A 25,479-nucleotide genomic window follows, 5' to 3' on the forward strand; every position below is an offset into this window, starting at 1 on the left:
TGAGCCTTAAACTGATGGATTTGAATTATCCATTTTGGAATTTCTCTTTGTGTTGATAAACATATTATATTATCTTGAATCACAAGGCAAGAGAATGATGTTGGGGCATGCAGAAGATCGGGTTGTTACCCACTACGTTGATGGGAATTAATAATCCTGATGAAACCCACAATTATTACTATATGGAATATAATTATAATGTCACTCGGGTGGTTGTTTTTACTTTTATATATATAAGAAGATATTTACTACTGATGGGGGCAGATATGATTGAAGATCCTGAATAAACTGTTGCACCAGCAAGCTATGTTACCCGATTATGGATGTTGGTTCTACCAATCCAGTGGAAAGACCTCAAAGAAGATACTATATGGATTATAAATTTAAAGTCATTGTCTTTTCTTTTTTTTTATTTAGATATAATGGAAAATATAGACATATATTTTTAAGTAGTGTGGGCAGTGAATCAAAGATATTAAGAAATGTTGTGTATGGTAATTTTGCATGATAGTGGGTGAATAAGCTAGTTAGTAGATTGATTAGTCTAAGAAAAGGGATTTTTAAGTGATATATTTAGGGGAGTGGAGGAAATGGATAGACTGGAATAAATGTTAAACTAGATTTTATGGGGAAGGCCGCTTTGAAATGTTATAGTAACATATATAGAAGATTAAATGTTAAAATAGGACTTATCGTATAGTTTTAAAGTGGAGAAGTTATTCTATAATGTTATAGTATAATGTCTTTTTTTTTCCTTTCTTTTCTCTTTTCTGAAATGTATGGATAAAGGGGGATGTTATAATATTAATAATATTTTTAGTAAGTAAAGGTCAATATCTAGAGGAGGGAGTAAGTAATCTGTTATGAATTAGGTTTTTTTTTGTTATGAAGAAGTCACAGGGGGGGATGGGTGGGGAGGGGGGGTTAGGGAGGGGGAGGGAGAGGGGGGAAAAAAAGGGAGGGGAAATTGTATTTGAAAAAACCGAAAGATCCTCCTGGGGGGGAGAGGGGGTTAAAGGGATTGGTGCTAGGCGTTAACCCCTTTTTTTGTGTTTTGTCTGGAGGAGATGTTTCTTTTTGCAGGGGGGGACGCCTGTCAGTTTTGGAAGCCATATTAGGCCGGAAGCTCCAATGCTGCCACCTTCTCATGTGTGGGAAAGTAGGAGAGGGGGTTAGTAGACATAATAGCATTCTTCCTGTCGGTCAAGGTCAGGGCGATCCCGCATCTGGAGAAGGAGTGGTCAGGGGGCTGGATCGGGATGGAACGGATGTTGATTGGAGCATGTGACAGCCTGGGTGGAAAAGGGAATGGTTTTGGGAGCTTAGACTTACTGAGGGAAAACCCGGGCTTTTCAGATTCGGGATTTCCCCAGATGTGCCAGTTTGCCTATTCTAGTAAAGAGGACTTTGGAAAATGCTTGCTTCTGCGTATTTACTTGGAGTTGGTTTTTTTCTGGAACGCTGACAATTAGGGAAATGTAAAGAACATGATATTGGCCTATCCTTGCCTTAATATTTTGGATACAAAAATATTAAAAATAATAAGAAATGTTGGTACTGGATTTATATATTGTAGCTAATAAATGATAGATGACTGTAGGGAAAATGTCAAGCCCACTGAATGGGAATCAATTATAATTTGCACACATAGCGAGTATGGACTCAACTGTATCTTATTATATGATGGAAATGCACTCTGGTGAACTTTAGAATGTACTTAGATTATCCTGGCAAGAAAATACCATTTTCTTAAATATGAGGACTTCATATGAGTTGTCAAGGAAACAACCCATGCTTTAGAACAAAACTATGGTGAACCAATTCATCTAGTTCAATAATGTATTTATTGACTAGAAGCAGCTTTCCAGTGTTTATTTGTTTACTTTCCTACAAGTGGCAATGCATTCAACCCAATATAAAAATATAACTCTCAACAGCCATCCAATCACTATTAGATTATGTGTCAGCCATCCACTTATAGAGAAAGGTCTCATATTTGGAATGTGAGCAATGTTTTAGGGTGCTCTGCAAGCTGGTCATAGAATATTTCTCTCCATCTCAAATAAATTTAACAATGCTAGATTATTATGCATATCTTAAATACTTCTCCGTCTCCTAATAGTTATCCTGTTTTTTTGCAGTGTGTAAATAGTAATTATTTTTCTTCATGCTCTGATATAAAGAAATCAGAATATAGGTTTTTAAAAAAATATTTAGAAACTCAGAAAAATCACGAATCCATTAAAATAAGGTCAGATTTTTAAAAAGGGAAAAGATTTGACTTCCGCTAATATTGTCTCTTTTTGGAAGACATAGTCATTGCTACACAAAATGGATTTCTTGATTCTTATTTTGTTTGTGAGTCAGTAATTATTTCTCACTACAAAACATTATTTAATATATTTCATATTTTCAACAAATGGATTTGGATAGGCTTGTTTAGATATTTTTTCTATTGTATTTCATATCTCACAAATATAGATGCCTGAAATTGATTTTGCAACTCTTCCCATGAAGTTCTGGATGGTTGTTGGATAATCCTAAGATTTTTGAAAAGTTATTCTCAGTTCTTACTTAGGCCCTTTGAAAACCAATGAAAATGTAGACATTTTTAGGATGATTAATAATTGCCTCAATAATAAAATCATTATCTTTTGGACTCAGTTTGACAAGAATATATGAAACTGCTTGTTTCTTATAGGACTGTGCCGCCTTGTCTAATGCCTTCTTGACATTCTCCCAGGTTTCTCTCAGCATTGCCATCCAATAGGTCAAGCTAACTGAGGAAGGGGGTTCCCTTGGGTACTCTGGCATGGGGACGAAATCCATACCGCTCACTATCTTAAATGGGGTTAGTCCTGTGCTACTGTGGACAGCATTGTTATATGCGACGTCCGCAAAGGATAGGAGGTCCGCCCAGTTTGATTGTTGGTAGTCAACGTAGCACCTCAGGTACCGCTCTATCATGGCATTCAATCTCTCCGCCCCCCCCCCCAATTGGTGCTTGGGTGAAATGCTGAGCTGAGGCCTTGGGATGATCCTATGGATCGGAGGAATTCCCTCCAGAATTTCTCTGTAAACTGGACACCTCGATTGGAGATGATTCTTCTGGGTACTCTGTGCAGGCAGTAGATGTGTTTCAGGAACAGTTTGGCCAATTGGCGGGCTGAGGGTAGTCCGCTGCAGGGTACGAAATGTGCCTGTTTGGAGAATAAGTCTATTACAGTCCAGATCACTGTGTTTCCACCGCTCCTTGGCAGCTCTACTATGAAATCCATAGCAATCTCCTCCCATGGTCTTAATGGTTCAGCTACTGGCTGCAGCAGCCCAGGAGGTCTTCCTGGTGAGGTTTTCATCGTGGCACAGATGGTACAACTTTTTGGACTGTTTCGTCATCACCTCTTTAAGTCCTTGTTATACAAGGCCACGACCACGGCGCGCTTGGCAGGTTATCTGCCTGTGCCAGCCCCACCTGCTGAGTCACCAGCAGGGGAATCTTCTTCTCTGAACCCAAAGCTGAGGTCGAAGTGGTCCCCTCCCCGCAGTTGTTTGTAGATGTGGTAAGCAGACCGTGAGCCACTCCAGGGGCAGAAATAAATCCTAGCTCCCTGGACAAATGATTCTTCAACATGGCCCCAGAGTTGTCTCTGACACTTCAGGTACCAGCGGTAGATGGGCCAGTGGTCTCCTTAGTCACCTCATCTGTTCTGACGGATGCCCCGGAAGAGGCCCTTCGGCCAGAGGATAGACATAATGAGCAATCCCTGAAGAAGGCTCACCAGTCGGCAGCATGGGCCATAAAGGCTTCAACGGCTGCGTCCTTTTTTAACCAGGCCGCCTTGATGTGGCTAAGACAATTGCAGGACAAAATCCCTGTGTTTGACATTAGAGTTCACCAGGACCTGAATAAATTATCTGCGGCTCTGGATTTCTCAATTGATGCGACACTGAGAGCAGTGCAATTCGCCTCCAAGGCCATTGCTTCATCTGTGGCGTCCAGGCGCCTTCTTTGGCTCCTCCAATAGCAGGTGGATGCCAAGCAAAAGTGGCAACTTGCTGCTGCCCCGTTCTCCAAGAAACATTTGTTTGGAGAGTCACTGGAGCCGCTGCTCATGGAAACGAAGGAGAAATGTAAGGTCCTCCCATCTCTTTCCAGGCGGACGGATCCACACCCTTCCCCTTATTACAAACACCAGTCTTTCAGGGGACAGGAAGAGGGGTTTGGTTCAGTCAGGGCTCAGTGCCCCTTCCAACCCAGGCAGGATCAGCATCAGGATAGGGCAGGAAAATTTAAACAGCTCCCTTCCAGAGCCCTTTCGAGGGGGAGGGAGCTGTCCCTTCCAATGCCAGCGATAATTACCTCACTGACCCTCCCATTGGGGGACACCTGGCGTCCTTTGCCAGGCAATGGAAGGGCATTACTACGGATGCATGGGTTTTAGATACGGTCCATTCAGGCCTATCTCTAGAGTTCCTCTTTGCTCCCCGGAGGTTTTTCATCTCTTGCCCTGTTTCGGGCAATTCGATCAAACGATGCCTCATGGAAACTGCTATCCAACACCTTTCGGATATACATGCTATTCAACCAGTTCCAGAGGCCGAACGGGGGCTACTCCATCCTCTTTGTGATTCCAAAAGCCTCAGGGGGGTATAGGGCAATTCTAGACCTCAAACGTTTGAACCGCTGTATTATTTACAGACGGTTCAAGATGCATTCTCTTAAGTCCATTCTGGATGGTGTCAGGGAGGGCGACTTCCTCACATTTATAGATTTAACTGAGGCTTATTTGGATATCCCCATTTGTCAGGGTCATAGGAAGTATCTCCGCTTCTGTTATGCCAGCCGGCATTTTCAATATCGAGCCTTGTCCTTTGGCCTCTCCTCAGTGCCTAGGTGTTTATGAAAGTGTTGGCGGTTATAGCTGCTCACCTTCGGGCTCATCCCGTGCGCGTCCAGGGAACAAGTGTGTGTGGACACCGATGTCACCATGCGGGTGCTTCAGGAGCACGGTTTTTCTTTGAATCGGCAGAAGAGTCAATTTGACACCAACGCATGGCTGCTGCATTTGGGAGCGGAGATTGACATCATTGCATGCAGGGTATTCCTTTCCCAGGAACGCCAGGCAAGCCTGGTTGAGCTCATTAATCACGTCAAAGGGTCTCACTCGGTGCCCCTGGTGACGCTTTCGTGGCTTCTGGGCAAGATGGTGTCCTGCATTTTAATTGTGCCATGGGCATGCTTGCATGACAGGTCAATTCAGTGGTTCCTTCTCCCCTATCAGAGAGCAGGTACCAGCACTTCTCTGCACAAGGTTAGGTTACCTCCTGTGACATTGCATTCCCTGGAGTGGTGGGTTTCCCCGGCGCTGACTGATGGTTGTGTCTTTAAGGAACCTGATTGCTTGACAGTAACGACTGATGCCAGTCTCTATGGTTGGAGGGCTCACCTACAGGATAGGGTGGCTCAGGACAGGTGGTCTCTGGGAGACTTAGCCCACAACATTAATTGGCTGGAGCTCAGGGCAGTCCATTTGGCTCTTAGGGAGTTCCAAGACCTAGTGTCTGGCAGGCCTTTACTCATTCTGATTGACAATGTCGCCGCTAAGGCTCACATTAACAGGCAAAGGGGAACCCAGTCTAGGGCCCTTATGGATGAGGCAGAACGGCTTTGTCTTTGGACGGAGAGCCTCCAGATTTCATTGAGGGTGGAGCACATTGCAGGGACCACCAACGTTCAGGCAGATTGGCTCAGCAGGGCCACAATTGACCACGCAGAGTGGCGCCTGCATCCAGATTTATTTCAGGAGCTGGTGGAGCGCTTCGGATAGCCGATGGTGGACCTCTTCACCACCCCGGACAATGCTCACCTGGACAGATTCTTCACAAGGTTTGCGGTTCTGGGAGTGAAGAATGTCGATGCACTTCGCAACCCTTGGCTGGCAGTGCTGCTCTATGCCTTTCCACCGCTTCCCTTCATCCCGAGGGTGGTACGGAAGATACTTGGAGAATGGGTGGAGGTGATCCTGATTGCTCCGCACTGGCCATGGCGCCCTTGGTTTGCCGACTTGGTGGCTCTTTCCATGGCCAGACCCTGGAGGATGCCGCTGGACAGACTCTCTCTCACCCAGGGTGCACTGGTCCACCTGGACCCTCAGTGGCTCCAGTTGACCACCTGGCATTTAAGTGGCAGACTCGGAGCCAGAGCAACTATTCCGCCGAGGTTATTGCCATCATTCAGGCCTCTAGGAGGGCCTCAACCAACCGGATTTATGATGCCCCTTGGAGGGCATTTTGTTCCTGGTGTAGTAAGTCGGGTCTGGACCCAACCTTAGTGACAGTGCCACACATTCTCCAGTTTCTGCACGTGGGTCTGCACAGGGGGCTTTCCCCCAACACTCTACGTCGCTAGGTGGCGTCTCTCTCCTCCGTTGTGGGGGTCTGGATTCCCTGTCCTGCCATCCGAACATTCGCAGATTCCTCAGGGATGCTGCAAATATTAGGCCTCCGGTGATTCATCGGTTTCCGACATGGGACCTCTCCAAGATGCTGCAGGCCCTGATGGTGGGTCCCTTTGAGCCCCTACATGAAGCATCCTTGTGCTTCCTGTCACTCAAAGTAGTCTTCCTGGTCGCCATAACCTCGGCCAGGAGGATTTCTGAATTGGCGGCTCTTTCGGTTCGCCCGGACCTGTGTGTATTTCATGACAACAGGATGGTGTTACGTTTGGATCCTTCTTTCCTACCTAAAGTTAATTCATGGTTTCACAGGGTGCAGGAGCTGGTGCTCCCCAATTTTTGTCCCACCCCAGTGCATGCGCTGGAACGTAAGTGGCACACGTTAGACGTGCGGAGAGCACTCCAGATATATTTAAAGCGGACCTCTTCCTTCAGGAGGACGGAGTCTCTCTTTGTTTCATTTCAACCGGCCTCCTTGGGGGCCAAGATCTCCTCTTCGACCCTGGGCCGTTAGATTCAGGCATGTATCGCCAAATCTTATGAGATGCAGGCTCTTCCACCGCCCAAGAGTATTACGGCACGCTCCACAAGGAGTGCGGCCACAAGTGCAGCATGGGCTACTCAAGCCTCCCTAGAGGAGGTTTGCCATGTGGCTACCTGGTCTTCACCTTCCCCATTTATCAGACCCTATAAGTTAGATATCTATGCCTCAGCTGAGACGGCCTTCGAGGGGTGGGTCCTCCAACAAGTGCATGCCAGTGAGGGGACCTAGGACCAGGCTGCAGCCCACCTGTAAGGACAGCACGCTTTGGTATGTCCCATTTCTGGATGCTGCCACCACTACGATGGAGAAGGAACGTTGGTCTTACCTAATACGATCCTTCTCGTTGAGTGGTGGCAGCATCCAGCCCCACCCTGGTCAGGATCTGGCCTAGGTCCTTTCGGGGAGGGCGGTTTGCTTGTTTGACTTCTTGTGTTTTGTTTTTCCTGGTCATCACACGTCGAGGCTGTCGCGATTCCTTCACCAAAAGCTGGGGACTGTTGGTGTAGGCGGGTCCTCGCAACTTTGACAGTCTCAATCCTATTAGCTAAGAGACGATGACAACCCATTTCTGGATGCTGCCACCCCTCAACGAGAAGGATCGTATCAGGTAAGACCAACGTTCCTTCTCAAAGAAGTCAATATTCTATTCACTGAAGGCAGAGAGGAAAGAAATGAATGTATTTTCCCCCCAAATGTACTATGGGTGTCCTCTATTTACAATCACTATGGAGCCCAAAATGTTGTTAAGTGAGACAGTTGTTAAATGAATTTTGCCTCATTTTACAACCTTTCTTGCCACAATTATTAAGTGAATCAATGCAGTTGTTAAATTAGTAACATGGCTATTAAATGAATCTGGTTGTCCTCGGAACAGTGCAACCTTCATAAATACATGCAAATTGCCAAGAGCCAGAATTCTGATCATATGGCCATGGGGATGCTGCAATGCTTGTAAATATGAAAAATGATAATAGGTCACTTTTTTCAGTGGTTTTTAACTTCACTAAATGAACTGTTGTAAGTCGATGACTACCTGTAATGTACTACTGAAACAACACTGTTTACTCATTAAGGTATTATAAACTATTACTGCTAAAATAGCATTGAGTACTCTCCAAACAACTGTAATATCTTGGTATAAAATGTATACTTAGGTTTTCTAAAACTATCACTTTATAAGATACCATGTTTCCCTTCCCCAAAAATAAGCCTGTTGTGGCCCCGCCCTCTGAGTCTATCTCATCGGAGGAAGAAGGCTCCGAACATGAGGGAGAGAAGTCAGCCAGGCCTCCCTCTCCAGACCCCTCCCCTCTGGCACTGCCTCAGGTGCCGGCCGAGGAAGAGGAGATTAGCCAGGAGCCAGGTGTCTCTGATGAGAGCGAGGAAGGAGAGCCGTCGTTCCTGGATGTACGCCAACGAAGGCGTGATAAACGGTTGCAGCAGTTAAGGAGGCGTGCTAGGGATTATAACTGAGTCACTGGACCACACCCCAGAGACTATATAAGAGAGGGTGGTGGCTGGTAAAACTCTGTGACGAACAAAAACTAACTCTGGCTAGTCACTTGAACAACGCCTGAAGCTGCCGAAGGGATATTGTTTTGCTGGACTATTTACAATGCGTATGTAATGTTATGTTATCTGTTGAAGTAAAGCTCTTGGCAGACTGTGCTTGTATTGTTGCCAAGTTTGAGATAACGACCTGTGTGCGTGCCAAGTGCTTCCTTAACCCTCGGCTGGCTGTGTTTGTGTGTGTGTGGAGACAGGGACAGATCAAAGCCCTAGTGACGGAGTGGGCGTGGTCAGCACAGGAGGCAGCCCTTCCCTTCTCCAGTCACCTCAGGGCTTCTCGGCCCCTTAATCCGATCAGCTGAGCTGCTCAGGCCGCCATTCAAAGCTGATTCGCAGGTGCCGCTCCGGCCGACGCCTCCAGCAAATACGGCCACTTTTGCCATCGATTGCGGCCACTTCTGCAACAGGAGGTCAAGTGATGTGCCCCATGTGCTAGCGCCGGTCTTCCGAAGGATACTGTAGCAACAGCAATCCACAATTTTTTTACCCTTATTTCATCCCACCCGCACCGGGCCATGTGGGTCAGGACAAAATAAGGGTTAAAAAATTGTGGATAGTTGCTGCTACCCTTCGGAAGGCCGGTGCAAGGCGTGAGTCTCCTGCTGCAGAAGTGGCTGCGCCCGAGGAGCGCTTTTGGGAGAGAAAGCAAAAGGGAAGCGATCACTTGCAAACTCCCACCCCTCTCCCACCTCTCTGTTGGGCGACTTTCAGCAATCCCGATGCCCAAAGCCTGTGCCTGCCCGGCTCCCTTTTCCACAGTGCCCAGCTCTTTATTGAGGGCAATGGCAGGTGGGATGGAGGAGAAGCAAGACGTATGGAGCAAGACAGAGCTCACTCCTCTTGCTGTCTCTTCTCCCCTTCTCACCAGGCATGGCAGGGCTTCCTGCCCCTGCCCAAATTGGATGAAATTTGGGGATGGCAAGTGTGGAGGGGTGGGGCCGGGTAGACATGAAATGTGTCTTACCTGCCTTGTAGCTCCATCGTGTGTCTTGCTGTTGACTGCAGGCAAACACGTAGGGTAAAAAAAAATGAGTTCAATCAAACTTTTGAACTTGCGAGAAGTTTGGTTTTACCCTACAATGCGTTTGCCTGTAGGCAATGGCGAGACATGCGACATAGCTGCAAGGCAGGTAAGACGTGAGTCTCATATCTCCCTGGCCCCACCCCTCCCCACCTGCCACCCCCAAAATTGCATCCAATTTGGGCAGGGGCAGGAAGCCCTGCCATGCCCAACAAGAGGGGGAGAAGAGACGGCAAGATGTGTCACACTTCTCACCCCCCTCAACAAAGAGATGGCGGGGAAGGGCAACAGCTAGGCTGCTGTTACAGTATCATTGGTGTGTGTGGAGCCATCTTACCTGCCTTGCAGCTCTGTCGCGTGTCTTGCCATTGTCTGTAGGCAAACATGTAGGGTAAAAAAAAACCTCACGAGTTCAATCAAACCTCTTGAATTTGCGAGAAGTTTGGTTTTACCCTACAATGTGTTTTCCTGAAGACAAAGGCGAGACATGTGACAGAGCTGCAAGACAAGTAAGACGCGCATCTCCCCAGCCCCTTTATTGAGGGGGGAGAAGAGACAGCAAGAGGAGCAAGCCCCATCTTGCTCCACACATCTTGCTTCTCCCCTGCCCCACATGCCACCCCCCTCGGGTGCTGTGGAAAAGGGAGCTGGGAGGCAAGGCTTTGGGCGTTTGGGGCTGCCAGGGTCGACTGGCAGAGAGGCGGGAACGGGGCAGGAGTTTGCAGGCAAGGGGGATAGATGGAAGGGAGATGGGCTAGTACCAAGAATACTGGGGAGATTCCCACCTTTGGTTGCCCCAACAAACAGCTGACGAGCAGCTGTGTTGTACTGCCACAGCAGCACAACACAGCTGCAGCCATGAGGTAGCCACTCTCACCGCCTCCAACACCCCCAAAATAATAAGACCCTCCCGATAATAAGGCCAAGCCCTTATTTCAGGGTTCAAAAAATATAAGACAGGGTCTTATTTTCAGGGAAACACAGTACTAGGGGATTCAGACCAGTGGTGGGTTGCTCCTGGTTCAGTCCGGTTCTTGTGAACCAGTAGTAAAAGCGGTGGGAGACTCTGCCCATCCGTCCAGATGTCATCATCAATGATTTGCACATGTGCGTGCATGCTCCCATTGCAAACCGGTAATAAAGGTAAGTAGAACCCACCCCTGATTCAGACATGTATGAGAAATCATACAATGTGAGAGAAAAATGTTTACACATAATTTCCTACATTATTGTTCTAATAAAGATGGTAATAAACAGGATTTGGGGTTACAGAATCTTCAACTTTTAGTCCTTTTTTCAGAAATCATCTAACTGAAATAAAAGAAAAACATATAAAGGATTGCCTGAGTGCCACTCTTCTGTGAAAGGGAGTAGAGAAATCACTCTTGCTTTTCTCTAACAAGCATATTTCCCCAAAGGATATTTTGGTTGCATCTTTTTAGGTATAAAAGAAATCCTGAAATAAATAGCAAAAAAAAAAAAAATGAACATAACAAGAATGTTGAACTAAATGCTTTCCTGTTTGCTATGAAACATAATGAAAATGTTCATTTATTCTCTATATTCATCACTCTTTAATAATCATAACATCATATACTGATAACATTATGAATGTATGAACGGACTATCTTATATTAATGGTATTATTTCATCTCAAAATATTCATGTGTATTCATGTGCACAATATTTTCAACAATGGGTCATTCCTGTGGTTGACTGTTAAGATGTCAAATATGCTCAAACAGCACATAAAGAGAAGGAAAAAAAGGTGTAACCATAACTAACCATTGATAGATAGACAGAATTCATTTTTAATTCTATTATCCTATTCTTTAGGTAGCCACTCAAGAAATTCAGTGTGCCAGATAGCAATAGGACTTGGACATATATCGCTTCACAGTGCCTTACAGCACTCTCTAAGCAGTTTACAGAGTCAGCATACTGCCCCAACAATCTGGGTCCTCATTTTACTGGCTTCAGAAGGATGGAAGTCTGAGTCAACCTTAAGCCAATGAGAATTGAACTGCTGAAGTCAGCAGAATTATCCTGCACTACTGCATTCTAACTACTATGCCTCTAAGGCTCTTGAATCCCATATCATCAGGTTCTATAGAATTCAACAAAAGAGATTTGATTGGAATATTTTCAGCTGTTCATACTGTTTGCCTTACATAAGTTGCCACAAGACTCATGTTGATGTTTGCCTATTGTAGAGTTCTTGCGATGAACCATTCCTAATCTCAGAATTGGATCTGTTCAAGATAAAATGACAGTGGAATAAAAGCACAATACTGTACTTCAAACACAGAAGTAATATTTAGCTTCTGCTGTTATTGAGCATTCTAACTTTATTTCCAAGCAACCTTATCTATCTCTCAGTGCCCTCACAATAACACATTTCTTTTATCTTTAATTGCCTCAAAATTTCCTCCAGCTGTCGCCTTTTTCATCCAACGTTGTCTTTGCTATTTGACATATTTAAAATTTCCTTTTATTTTGTAATCCACATTTTTTCACACCCTGAAATTACAGCCCTTTCAAGGCGCAAGTCCTTCCATTCAAATAGGAGAATACTGTGCATTTTTAGCATCATATAATTTCCCCTGTAATTGCTAAATCATTTTCTTCCTCTTCGTCCCATCCTGTTTAATAGGAAAAGACAAATAGAGAAAAAAAAAACAGAAATAGTAATGAAGGAAGATTAGAAGAATCAGAACTGAAAGACACAGGATATTTGATAAAGATGAACTTGCCTACTTTTTCATTATGACACAGAATTACAGAACCATAAAATAATCCTTGTTATATATACAAACTTTTCCATCTATTTTTCTTATTTGGTAAATATTAAATTCACTAGAGTTACATATCATTGTAAATTCATATGTGCAAAAACTATTTCATGTACTTCAATAAAATTATCAAAAAAAAATAGAAATATGAAACCATTTGACATTTTTTAAAAAATTTACTAATGGTATCTTTTGGGATTGGGGTAGAAATCTTTGGGTAGAAATTGACAGTTCTCTCAAACTGCAAGTAATTTTTTATTTATTATTGAATTTCTATACCGCCCTTCTCCCTGAGGACTCAGGGCGGTGTACAGCCAAAATTAAAAAACATGCAGGACAAATATTAAACAACAATTAAGATATATAAATTTGGCCCAATTAAAACTCATTACCAATTAAAACGTTTAAAACATTTAAAAACAATTAAAAATTTCATCTTAAGCCAGCCCGGCTTGCTTGAAAAAATGGGTTTTAAGGGCACGACGGAAGGCACTGAGGTCCTGGATTCTCCTTATCTCTGGGGGGAGCTGATTCCAGAGGGTAGGTGCCCCCACAGAGAAGGCCCTCCCCCTGAGGGTCACCAGCCTACACTGTCTGGCTGATGGCACCCTGAGGAGGCCCTCTCTGTGGGAGTGCACGGGTCAATGGGAGGTCGTCGGTAGCAGCAGGCGGTCTCGAAGATAGCTAGGCCCTATGCCATGGAGCGCTTTGAAGGTGATAACCAACACCTTGAAACGCACCCGGAAGACCACCGGGAGCCAGTGCAGCTCGCGCAGGAGTGGTGTTACATGGGAGCGCCATGCTGCTCCCGTCACTACCCACGCTGCTGCGTTCTGGACCAGCTGGAGCCTCCGGGTGCTCCTCAAGGGGAGCCCCATGTAGAGAGCGTTGCAGTAGTCAAGGCGAGAGGTGACGAGGGCGTGAGTGACTGTGCACAGGGAATCCCGATCAAGAAAGGGCCGCAACTGGCAAATCAGGCGAACCTGACAAAAGGTCCTCCTGGTTACAGCCGTCAGATGTTCCTCCAAGGACAGCTGCATATCCAGGAGGACTCCCAGATTGCGAGCCCTCTCTGTGGGGGCTAATGACTCGCCCCCAATAGTCAGTGATGGAGTCAACTGACTATATCGGGATGCCGGGAGCCACAGCCACTCAGTCTTGGAAGGGTTGAGCTTGAGCCTGTTCCTCCCCATCCAGACCCGCACAGCCTCCAGGCACTGGGACATCACTTCAAGGGCATCGTTGGGGTGGCCTGGGGTGGAGATGTACAGCTGGGTGTCATCAGCGTACTGGTGGTATCTCACCCCAAAGCCACGGATGATCTCACCCAGCGGCTTCACATAAATGTTGAACAGAAGGGGCGAGAGGACCGATCCCTGCAGCACTCCACAAATGAGAGGCCTCGAGGTCGACCTCTGCCCCCCTGCCAATACAAACTGCGACCGGTCGGAGAGAAAGGAGGAGAACCACCATAACACGGTGCCTCCCACCCCCAACTCTTCCAGCCGGTGCAGCATGATACCATGGTCGATGGTATCAAAAGCCGCTGAGAGGTCTAACAGGACCAGAACAGAGGAGCAACCCCTGTCCCGAGCCCTCCAGAGATCATCAAACAACGCGACCAATGCCGTTTCCGTGCTGTGCCCAGACCTGAAACCCGACTGGAACGGATCTAGATAAGATGTTTCCTCCAGGAATTGCGGAAACTGTCGTGCGACCACACTCTCAACAACATTCGCCATAAAGCGAAGGTTGGAGACAGGACGATAGTTGGCCAATATTGCCGGATCCAGGGACGGCTTCTTGAGGAGAGGCCTCACCACCACCTCTTTCAAGGCGGTGGGGAAGTAACCCTCACTCAATGAAGCATTGATAACACCCTGGAGCCAGCCTCGTGTAACCTCCCGGGAAGCCAGTACCAACCAGGAGGGACACAGGTCCAGTAAACATGTGGCCGCACTAAGTCCCCAAAATCCTGTCCACATCATCGGGAGTCACAGCATCAAACTCCTCCCAGATAACATTCTCAAGACTATTCCTCGTCACCCTGCCCTGATCTACCCAGTCAGAGTCCAAATCCCCCCGGATCTGAGCGATTTTGTCATACAGGTATTGTCCGAAATCCTCCGCCCTGCCTTCCAAGGGATCCTCCCGCACTCCCAGATGGAGCAGGGAGCGGGTTACCCTGAAGAGGGCGGCCGGACAATTCCCTGATAACGCAATAGAGGCGGAAAAGTAATTAAACTTTGCCATCTTTATCGCCACTAGGTAGGCCTTAATATGCGACCTTACCCGTGTTCGATCAGATTCAGCGAGACTGGCCCTCCAACCGCTCTCCAGGCATCTTTTCCGGCGCTTCATTTCCCTCAGCTCCTCAGTGAACCAAGGAGCCGCGCGGGATCGGCACCGGGTCAGAGGCCGCAAAGGCACGACTCGGTCCAAGGCCCCACCAGCCACCCGGTCCCAGGCGGCTACCAGCTCCTCGGCCGAGTCATATGCTAGAACCTCAGGAAATGGCCCAAGCTCCGTCTGGAACCTCTCAGGATCCATCAGGCGCCTGGGGCGGATCCATCTAATTGGATCCGCCTCCCTGCGGCGGGGGGCAGCAGTTCGAAAATCCAGGCGAAGGAGTGAGTGGTCTGTCCATGACAAGGGTTCCACGTCTATATCCCCAATAACAAGACCACTCAACCACTGGCCAGAGACAAAAATCAGATCCAGAGTGTGACCTCCCCTGTGAGTAGGGCCATGAACTAGCTGGGTCAGGTCCATGGCCGTCATGGAAGCCATGAACTCCCGAGCCACCTCAGACGTTTCACCAATGGATGGCAAGTTGAAATCACCCATGACTAAAAGCCTGGGTGTATCTACTGCCACAGTGGCTATCACGTCGAGTAGCTCAGGTAGGGCTGTTGCCACGCGGCAGGGAGCCAGGTACGTAAGCAACAAGCCCATCTGAACCCCACGACCCCACCTCACAAGGAGGGACTCACATCCGGCTATCCGAGGCACAGTGGTCTCCCTAGGACCCAGATCCTCGTTAATAATAACCGCCACCCCCCCGCCCCTCCTCTGGGCCCTCGGCTGATGGAATGCTCTGCTCTTCAATCTTCTGTACCTCAAGCATTTTGTCATAATAGATTTTCATTTTAATGGTACATTTTCATTTGTAACATTCTTTCAAATTAAATAACACTAGTGACTTCCAGCATTATTTACATGCTACCTTAATTATAAGGATCTGCATTTCACTGGAAACAGGTACTCCCACCCCTTTCCTTCACTCAGAATTGGTTAAAATACAAGACAAATGTATTTTCTGTTATGTAAAAGCTCATGATGAATTAGCCCAGATAAATTCCTCTTTATAATGCACAAGTAGACTGAGTTCCAAACATACTTGAAAATTAAGGAACGGGAGAAATAAAACTAGGTGCCTTTTTCTTGAAATGTGTGACAAACATAAATGAAATATCTTTCAAACTAGAAATTTCTTTTTACTTGTAGCACATATGGCAATTTTGTCCTGGCAATTTTCTTAGGAAAGACTGTTAGATATTTAGATAGGGAGATAACATAAATTGACAGTAATCTTTGCATTCACTGTTCCCTTTGGACATCATGTCAGCCAGACTCTCACAAATATATATAGAGGGATCACTCTACAGTGCAGAGCTTCCTTGCAGAAATACAACATTAACATTATAACTACACTGTTTTAGGGAGCCAGGAAAAGAGCGATTCCTTACAGATCATATTACAGCAAACAATGTAAGATTGGATAGTAAATTACAGTAATAATTTTAGGTAGAATTTGGATCTGTATTGAATTATGGGAGCTTCAAAAAAAACTATATATAAAGTGGACAAATCTACTCATTTGCATAAACCAATTTAATATGAAAAGATAGTCCCATCATAGAAAGGAGTAAGTTGATTGTACCAATAGCTATTAAAGATAAGAAGCCTCCAAAGGGAGGAAAGCAGAGGTGGAAATGCTATGTCATTATTCCAAACATGGTTGATTTTTTTCCCCCATTAAAATGTGGCACTCGCTTTTTGGAATATCATTTCCCAGAGGTTAGATTGGTCCAGACCTTGTTGACCTTTTATAAGATCTTAAAAACACCTGAACATGGTGCATATGTAGCTTCAAAAACAGAGTCATTTTGTGGCATAAAATTTGCCCTAGAAGAAAGGCCAGCAATTATGTAGGAACTAACTAAGTAGCATAGGGGGAAAGGGATTACTGCAGTAGTGGGATTCAGCCAATCCGGTCCAGTTCGCCTGAACTGGTAGCGCTGGACACCTGGCCATGCCCCTTGCCCCTCCCAGCCACGCCCCTTGCCCCTTCTAGCCACTTGTCTCGGATGAGGCTGGTATGTCCGACAATGGCTTTGACTGGGCTCCCACTGCTGGTCAAGTCCAAGGAGGTGGTGTGCCCCATTGGCCCTGGATAGCGGGGCTCACTTGCGAATTGGAGGTGGCTACAGCAGTTTTGGGATTCCCAAGCAGCTCCAGCAGGGCTTCACACGTCCTCTGGAGCCTCTCTGGCTGTCCAAGACAGCGCTCTAAGCACCAACACTGCCTCAGGTATTGGGCTCCCCCCATCACTTCATTGCCATCATCCTCCCTCCAAACCACTTTGCTCCCAGCATCCTGGCTGGGAGGCCACTTGCCCACATGACCAGGAAGCTGCATGGCTGCACTGACTGGGAAGCCACATGGCTGCACTGACTGGGAGGCAGGCCACTGGCCCCCACTGTTTCCCACTATTTCCTGTTTCCTGGTTGAATGCTCTCCTCCCAGACCTCTTGCCAATGGCTTCCCAGCTTCTCCTTGTAGCACTTTTGCCTTCCAAGGCTTCTTCTTGTAGCAATTTGGCTTCCAAGGCTTCTCCTTGTAGCACTTTTGAAATCCAGCACCTCTTCTCTGGCTGCCGAACCTGAGCACTCTTGAAATCCAAGAATGCTGGATTTCAAAATAAAAGCCAAGGAGCTCAGTGCTACAAGGAGAAGTTCCAGGAAACTATCGGCAAGTATCACAGGCCATTGCTGGAGCTGAATGGGCTGTTGTTGGTCCAGGAAGACTCTGAGGACGCCACCTTGACTGCCTCCTCCGCATGAGCTACCAGCCTGGCAAACTCTTGGACGAGCAGAGACAGCATCGAAATTGACTGTACAACAGCCTGGCAGGTAGGGCAGTCACTTTTGGGGGGTGGGAAGGGGGGAGAATGGTGAGTAGAGGACTGGCAAGGAAAGGGAGGCAAAAGGCTAGTCCTTCGCTGCTACCTCTATCTGGGCCGGAATGCTCAGACCGAGCTTTGAAAAGCAACTTTTCAAAACAAAGGAGGCGAGGGAGGGAAGAAACGGGACATAGTAACTGCAGGATTAATTGAAAGTTAAAAGGCATCTCGTGGTTAAAATTGCCACCACCTTTCCTAAAGCGATTTGAAACAACCATGAGGGTAGAATGGAGAGCGAATGAAGTTTCTAAACTGCACATGCTCTCACCACAAACCATGTTCCTGGGCTTCTCAGCAGGATCTCCCTGGACTCAACAGAGCCAATTTGGCTGGTCTGCTACTGCTATTAAGCATGGTTTCACCCAGTTTATATGTGTACTTTTGGTTTTTCTTGCCTAAAAAAAACCAAAGTTTTTCTTTGGTTGTAAGACTTTATTTTTCTCTACACTGAATTTCATTTTGTTAGATAGGGTCCAGTGTTCAAGTCTGTCAAGATCCATCTGGATCTTGAGCCTATCTTGTAGGGTGTTGGCAATTCCTGCCAGTTTAGCATCATGCACAAATTTGGTAAGATCCCCTTCTATTCCCTCATCTAAATCATTTATGAAGATATTGAAGAGCACTCGGCCTAGGACAGAACCTTGTGTACCCCACTGCTTACTTCCCTGCATGTAGATGTAGTACCATCAAGGACTTCTCATTGAGTATGGTTTATCAGCCAGTTACAAATCCATCTGATGGTGATGTTATCTATCCCACTTTTTTCTATCTTACCAAGATGTTGGTTGTGGTCTACTTTGTTGAATGCCTTGCTGAAGTCTAAGTATATTATGCCCACAGTATTTCGCTGATCTACTAATTTAGTCACTATGTTGAAGAAGGAAATAATATTGGTTTGGCTTGATTTATTTTTAACAAACCCATGTTGACTTCTAGTTATTACTTTACTTGTTTCCAGATTTTGGCAGATCTGTTTTTTTAATTATCTTTTTCAGTATTTTCCCGGGTATTGATGTTAGGCTGATTGGTCTGTAGTTTCCTGGGTCTGGTTTTTTTTTTTTTTTTCTTTTCCTTTTTTGAAAATGGGAAGCATCAGTTCTTTTCCAGTCCTGTGCTAGTTCCCTGGTGCTCCAGGGTTTTTGGAAGATGTGGTACAGTGGTCCTGAGATGACATCTACCACCTTCTTTAGAACTCTGGGATGTAATCCATCAGGTCCTGGTGATTTGTATTCATTAAGATCAGACATATGTTCTCTTACCATATTTTTACTTATTTTAACTTTTATTTCTAGTCTGTCTTTTATAATTATATTTTGGTAGGTTGGCCTATAGTTTCTTTTTGTGTGAAGACCAATGCAAAGAATGGGTTAAGCAGCTCTGCCTTCTCTCTGCTGCCTGTTACTTCCATGCTGTCTTCTCTTTTTAGTGGACTGGCTGTTTCCTTGATTTTTTTTCTTGTTATTTATATGTTGGAAGAATTTTTTATTATCTTTGATTTTCGTTGCAAGTCTTTGTTCATTCTGAGCCTTTGCTTTCCTGGCTTCATCTTTGCAGATTCTGGCTTTTTGCTGATATCCTGCCTTAGTTATGTGTTCTTTCCATTTTTTGTACTTGTCCTTTTTGTCTTTCAATTTGTCAGAGAGATCTTCATGCAGTTATGCTGGTTTCTTCTTGGATTTCTTGCTGGTCTGGACTTTTATGATAATAGTTTTCAGGGTTTCCCAAGCTTCTTGAGTTGTTTTCCACTTAAGGATTGCAGATGGAGGGGACTTTGGATTTGAGATCTGTTCCCCCTGTGTGCCGAAGGGGTTATCCTTCCTCTCCTTGCAAGGAAGTAAAATCCTCCCAAGTGATGAAGAAAAAGACCTCAAATTTGAAGATAATGATGGTGAAAACCAGCATTCTGTGCCTTTCAGAACAGTAGCATTTGCTAGCACTTTCCCTTACTCCCCAAAGGGGAAATGCTAGTAAATGCCAGCATTATGAAAGACTCAGCATGCTGGCATTCACTAGCATTTACTCCTCCCCTTCAGAAGGCTGAGAAATGGAAATCGCTTACCACGCTGAAGGAACAGACCTCAAATCTAAGAAAAATGTTACCAAATACTAGCACTCTTGTGATTATTCTTCCTGGTGGAGCAGGGAGTGTGCCTGGGTCTCCAAGATATGGTGGGAGGCGTGAGTCTCCCACCATACCTTGCCTGGGAGAAGGCAGATGCTCTTCCCAGTGGTCCATTTAATGACTGCAACTAGAAAAACAAGGATTGCAGTCATGATGATCACATGATATGTTGCTTAACAATTGTTTTGTTCAATTATCATGATTCCAAGCCCAGTTGTTCTGGGATTGTATTCTTTATCCCTGTATCCTTGGGACTTTTTGATAACACCTTCATTCACATAATATTCTACTTTGAGTTTGCTTTCTGAGATTAGTCAAATACCGCAAGATACGTTGCTTGTTCTGACTGTTGAATGCATTATTTTGGTTACTTTGCAATAATTCCCCATCACTAACTTTTAGGTTTTCACATAAAACCATTCTAAACCATCTGGGGTGCAAAGGAACATCTGATGCTCATTAAATAGATATTGTCTTACATAATCATTTTTTAAAAAAGCTTGTAACACCTGATTTCAGTCATTAAGTCATAAGCACATATTAAATTATATTACGTAATGATATCAGGATTTTTATCTACTTATAATTCTTTCTTATTAAGTTAGAAGCTCATCATTGGTTTCATTAGAAGTCTCTTTAGATAGGATCTGTATATTTCTTGAGACTTAAAATCTTTGTCCAGGTGTTTACAACTTGCATGAATTATTCCTTGATCATATTTTGTTCTGCATTTGTTGCAAATTAATTAAAAACAATTATTTCATTAAATTCTATGCTTCCAAGACTTAAGAATGTCTCTGATTTTTAAGATTCTTACCTGTTGATTGTTCTTACAGATTAACAGAATGGGAAGGGACTTTGTAGGTCATCCAGTCTAACCCCCTTATTTTGCTCCAGGGAGACAACATACTTCTCTGGATTGACTGTCTGGTCTATAGATGGCTGATTCTGTTTCCTTGAGAATTGAATCTCCTATCACCAACACTTGCCTTTCTTTCCTAGGGAGTTTTGGGGTATTTTTCTATATATCACAGAAGCATTTGATGGTGTTACATTTTTAGGGACATTTACTGATACTTTTTTTCTACGTGACTGCATGTTTTCTTCCAGGGAGAGTCCATGAAATCGATTGCTTAGCAATAGTTGGGCTGCATCAGAATGGGTTGGGTTGGGCAGGGGTTTTGTACTAAGTGTCAGGGTTCCAAGTAACACTCCCAACGAAAGAAGACTCCGAGGCTAGAAGTTCCTCAAAGTTCCATTTTATTAAAGATGTCATATTGGCACATCTGGGAAAACCCGAATCTGAAAGCTTCCAGGTTTTCCCCACCCAAAAGAAAATCCAAGTCCCTTCCCCTGCACCCACATGTCTATCACATGGTCCAATCAATACACCGTCCCAACTGGAGATGCCTCCCAGTCACGCCACTCCAGGTGCAGGCAGAATGTCCTTGAGTCCCAGAGAAAATAATGTTATTATGGCTAGATATCTCTACAACTCCATGCAATCCCCCCTCCCAGTTTCCCACAGCACTAAGCGTGGCAGCCTTGAAGATCCAAAGAAAAAGATGGCCTCCAGGACTCACACTAGCTTTGTGTTTTTTTTCTGTGAGTGACATGTTTACATCTGTCTTTTTCTTCCTCTAAGGGGTCAATTCTTTTAGAAGTTGTTTGATCATTGTTATGTTCAATTTGGGCATATTTTTCTTGCAGGCTTTGGAGTTTCTGATTTTGTAGATTGAGTTTCAGAGTGGTTAGAGTTTCTTCTAGTCCAGGGGTGTCAAGCTCAAGGCCTGGAGGCCAGATCCAGCCTGCAGGGTGGTTAGATATGGCCCATGGACCTGCCCTGGAAAAAGCAAAGGACCAGCCCACGGTACTTCTGACAGTGAAAATAGAGCAAAGGACCAGCTCCATTTTTGCTGGTAGAGGGCTACAGGAGACCATCATGGCCCAAAACGGAACCCGGGAGGGCCGTCTTGGCTGAAAACGGAGCCTGAATGAGTGACATCAAGTTGGCCACATCCATCCTGGCCATGCACCCCCCCAGTCCCGCCCTGAGGTCAAACACAACCCTGATGCAGCCTTCAATGAAATTGAGTTTGGCACCCCTGCTCTAGACCCTTTACTTTTTCATCTAGCAGCTTGATTAGTTTACATTTGGTACATATATAGTTTGGGTATTCTATGGGCATAAGTGTATATGTGGAACATGTTCTGCAGATCACAATAGTATCAGTTTCTTTTTCCATGAGTGAATTTTTAAAAAATTGAAAATGAAAGCGTAGAAGGTTTTACCATAGATATTTAATAGGGAAAAATGTCCAGTTTAGAATTTTGATAGTCTAACAGATCATTTAAAATTTGTGGGGAAAAGTCTAGCTAAAAATGTAAAGTTCTAAGAGTTTAAAAATGTATAGTTTAAGGATTTAAAGTTATATAGTTCAAAATTGTCTAGTTTAAATTTTAAAGTTTTAGCAGATCATTTAAATTATCCAATTTTAAAATTTTCAGTGTTGAGTGGGCTTAAGTGCAATGTTCATTCTTAACATATCCTTGGAATGTTCTATACTATAATTATCCCTTTCCTCCCTTCTCTTTTATGATCCTTTCCCTCTCTGCCTTAATTAATCGGGTGGGCTTAATTTACCTCTTTCTTCTCTGCTGTACTTGCAATTGTCTATTTGCCTTTGATTTTTTTTTTTTGCCTTGTGTCCTATGTTATCTTTTTATCCTCTCTTCCTACTTGCTTTTCTCCTGCCACTCCTGGGTATTCAGTTCTCCCTGCTTTTCTCAGTTCATGGAGCCCCCCCCCCCACATCTGTTGGTCTGCTGGGCTGCTTTGTTGCCATTCTCAGTCACCAGTTCACTGATCCCCTTTGCTGAAATGCTCCACTGACAGCCTCCGGTTCCACCAATGCTCTCCTGTTGCTTTCCATGCTCCTTCCTGCATTGCTCTCAGGATCTGCTTTGTTGTGCTGTTTCTTGCTGCTGGCTCTCCTTTCGGTTGCTTTGCCTCTGCTCTTGGCTCCTTGGCCATGTGGCTCCAGTTTGCACTACTTCTTGCAGCAAACAGGACTGCCTTGAAGGCCTACAGTGAGCTCGTTTCTTATCTCCTCTCTACAGCCAGTTCTCCTCCTCCTCCCTGCTCCTCTCTCTCACTGGCTTGCCTCTCTGACGGTCATTGCTTTGTCCTCAGTCAGCTCGCCTCTCTGCCCCACAGATGATTTTCCTCCCTGCTTCAAAGCTGGGCCCCACTTGCTCACCGGCTCTCCTCCTTGTTCTCCTTGTTCTCATACAGAAGGTTGCTAAAATCTGGAAATATATGTATTAAGGCTGCAAACAATTTGCCGCATCTCAATGTATATAAAGGTAAAGTATTTATTTATTTATTAGGTTTAGATTGTGCTTTTAACTGAGAAGATCAAAGCTCCTCAGCTTTATACATTTATTAAATTTATATGCCACCCATCTTGCAGTTCAGGGTGACCCTGAGTGGTATAGTGCTTTCTCTTTCTCTAAAGTTTCCATAGGCACATAGCACATAGAATAATAAGATTGGAAGGAACTTGGACATCTTCTAGTCCAACCCTCCTTTTGAGCAAGAAACCTTATACCATTCCAAACAAATGGTTGTCCAATCTTTTCTTGGAAACCTCCAGTGATGGAGTACCACAATTTCTGGAGTCAAGCCATTCCATAATGCCTGATTAAAAAATAGTGAAGATACCAGAATGGAATTATTTGAATTTCAGGCAAGTTAAATTTACATAGGCTGGCAGAAACCCCACTTACCTTCCTCACATTGGTATCAATGTCTTAATTATATTCAAAACTTCCAACATTCTGGTTTAAATCTTCATTACACAATACAGATATCTAAAACAAATAAGTAAACCAGTATAGCCAGTGCCAATACTTAACTTAATAATTTAAACACATAGTTTCCTGGGATTACAAGATTCCATGTGAGATTGGAAAAGATGGTGATGGATATGTATCTATATCCATTCCAAAGCATTTAAAAAAAACATTGCATACGAAGAACAGGCATATTCTTGGTTTAGAGCATCTATATCTATTCTACCCAAGTTGTGGTGCTTTCTGTCTTCCCAAAGCTTTGCCAGATAAGCTTAGTGATTGCATGGGTTCTATACTTCCAAGACTTAAGAATGTCTCTGAGTTCTGCTGGCACTAAAAAAAACCCTGCAATTTTCCAAATATTATTGAATCACCACTCTCAGCAGCACCAGCCACCATGGTGGGCAATTTTTGGACTATCTCCACTATTGTCCAGTGTGCTACTCCAAGAGTGTCAAATAAAATGTCTAACCCTTTGTTCTGTCCCCGTCTCACACACGCACACAAACAGACAGCCGGGGGTTAAATAAACTGGCAGACAACCAATTCTTTCGATAAGAGGATTGGCAGCAACCCAGCAGCTGCTTGCCAAGAACTTTACTCATAAACAAGATACACACAGTTCAAGAATTGTCAAGTCCAGTCCGTAATTAAATCCAAGGCAGATAATGTTGTTTCCAAAGATGCAATGTGACTTGATAGTAGTTATTTTTGTCCATCACAGAGTCTGAATGGCCACCTCACCCCCTTATATCCCCTGTGGGGTGTGGTCCAGTGACTCAACTTAATCTCTGGCACGCCTCCTTTTCTGTTGCATGCGCTTGTCTCTCCGACGCTGGCATGGATCCAGCCAAGACTTATCTCCTTCACTGTCCGACTGTGAGGAGATATCTGGCTCCTGGCCAATCTCTTCTCCTACGGGAGACACCTGAGGCATTGCCAGAGAGGAGACTCCTGGAGAGGGAGGCCTGGCCAACTCCTCTCCTTCATGTTTGGAGCCTTCTGCCTCCAATAAGTCGGCCTCAGGGGTCAGAGCCACAACACCCTTGTACAGATCCCCACACCATGGTTCAGCATGGGTTAACTCACTCAAACCCATCATCCCCACAACCCCACCTTACCTTTGACTCCTCCCTCAAGGTATAAGAGTCCATCCACAATCCAGTCGAATATCTGTAAGGCATAGATGTAAGGTCAGATACATATATGCTTAGGCCTATATCATACCTTCACTTACGAATAAATAAGCTATACCAACTATTGTGTTGTACTGAGAGTTATTGGGCTAGATCCTTCGATCTAACAAATTGGTAGCAGAGGGTGGTTGCCCATAACTCCAAATCATGTCTGAGTCAACTGAGCACTCAGCAGAAAAAACCAGAATAAATACTAGAGTCTTTGCAAGACAGATGGCAGCGCAGCTATCACCCACCAGAGCCATTCCAAAAACCATTCCGGCTGGAAGCAAGCGGACACCCGATCCATGCACCCCACCCAAATGTGAGGAACAACGGGAAGAAGAAAAGAACAACTCCAAAGCCACAGCACAAGGAAACGATGACCTCAGGCTAGCCATATTAAAAATACTAGGATTGCCTGCCACCAGCAAGGACCTCATCGCGGACCTCCAGAGCCTACTCAAAAGCCATGGAGCAGCGACCGAAGGGCAAGGACCAATCCATGTGGACACCAGACCGGCAAGGGAGACGCCATCTTACCCTAATACACCAGAGGTAGCAGAATCCAATTTCGCGCCCTTTTCCCGTTGGCCATCTTTAAATGACCAGCCACAAAAATGGCCGACCAACAACCAATGAGAGACCTAGATTCAGATTCCTCGGCGCAAACTAGCCCTAACCTAAAAACAGACAAGTGA

General features: G+C 45.0%; 1 protein-coding gene and 1 long non-coding RNA gene across 6 annotated transcripts in view; one reads left to right on the plus strand and one right to left on the minus strand.

Moving 5' to 3' along the window:
• Positions 1–25,479, plus strand: part of LOC148114229 (uncharacterized) — a 202,125-nt gene that overhangs the window by 51,535 nt on the left and 125,111 nt on the right. The gene's annotated exons all lie outside the window — the stretch shown is intronic.
• Positions 24,153–25,479, minus strand: part of LOC117663351 (uncharacterized) — a 63,994-nt gene continuing 62,667 nt past the window's right edge. For both annotated transcript variants that reach the window (XR_015733934.1, XR_004590751.3), the window contains exons 7-8: positions 24,725–24,776; positions 24,153–24,531 (exon numbers count right to left, since the gene is read on the minus strand). This is a non-coding gene — a long non-coding RNA (uncharacterized LOC117663351). The remainder of the gene's footprint in view (positions 24,532–24,724; positions 24,777–25,479) is intronic.

This window comes from Pantherophis guttatus, chromosome 4, assembly GCF_059756535.1.
Source record: "Pantherophis guttatus breed Tessera chromosome 4, ASM5975653v1, whole genome shotgun sequence".
NCBI lineage: Eukaryota > Metazoa > Chordata > Lepidosauria > Squamata > Colubridae > Pantherophis > Pantherophis guttatus.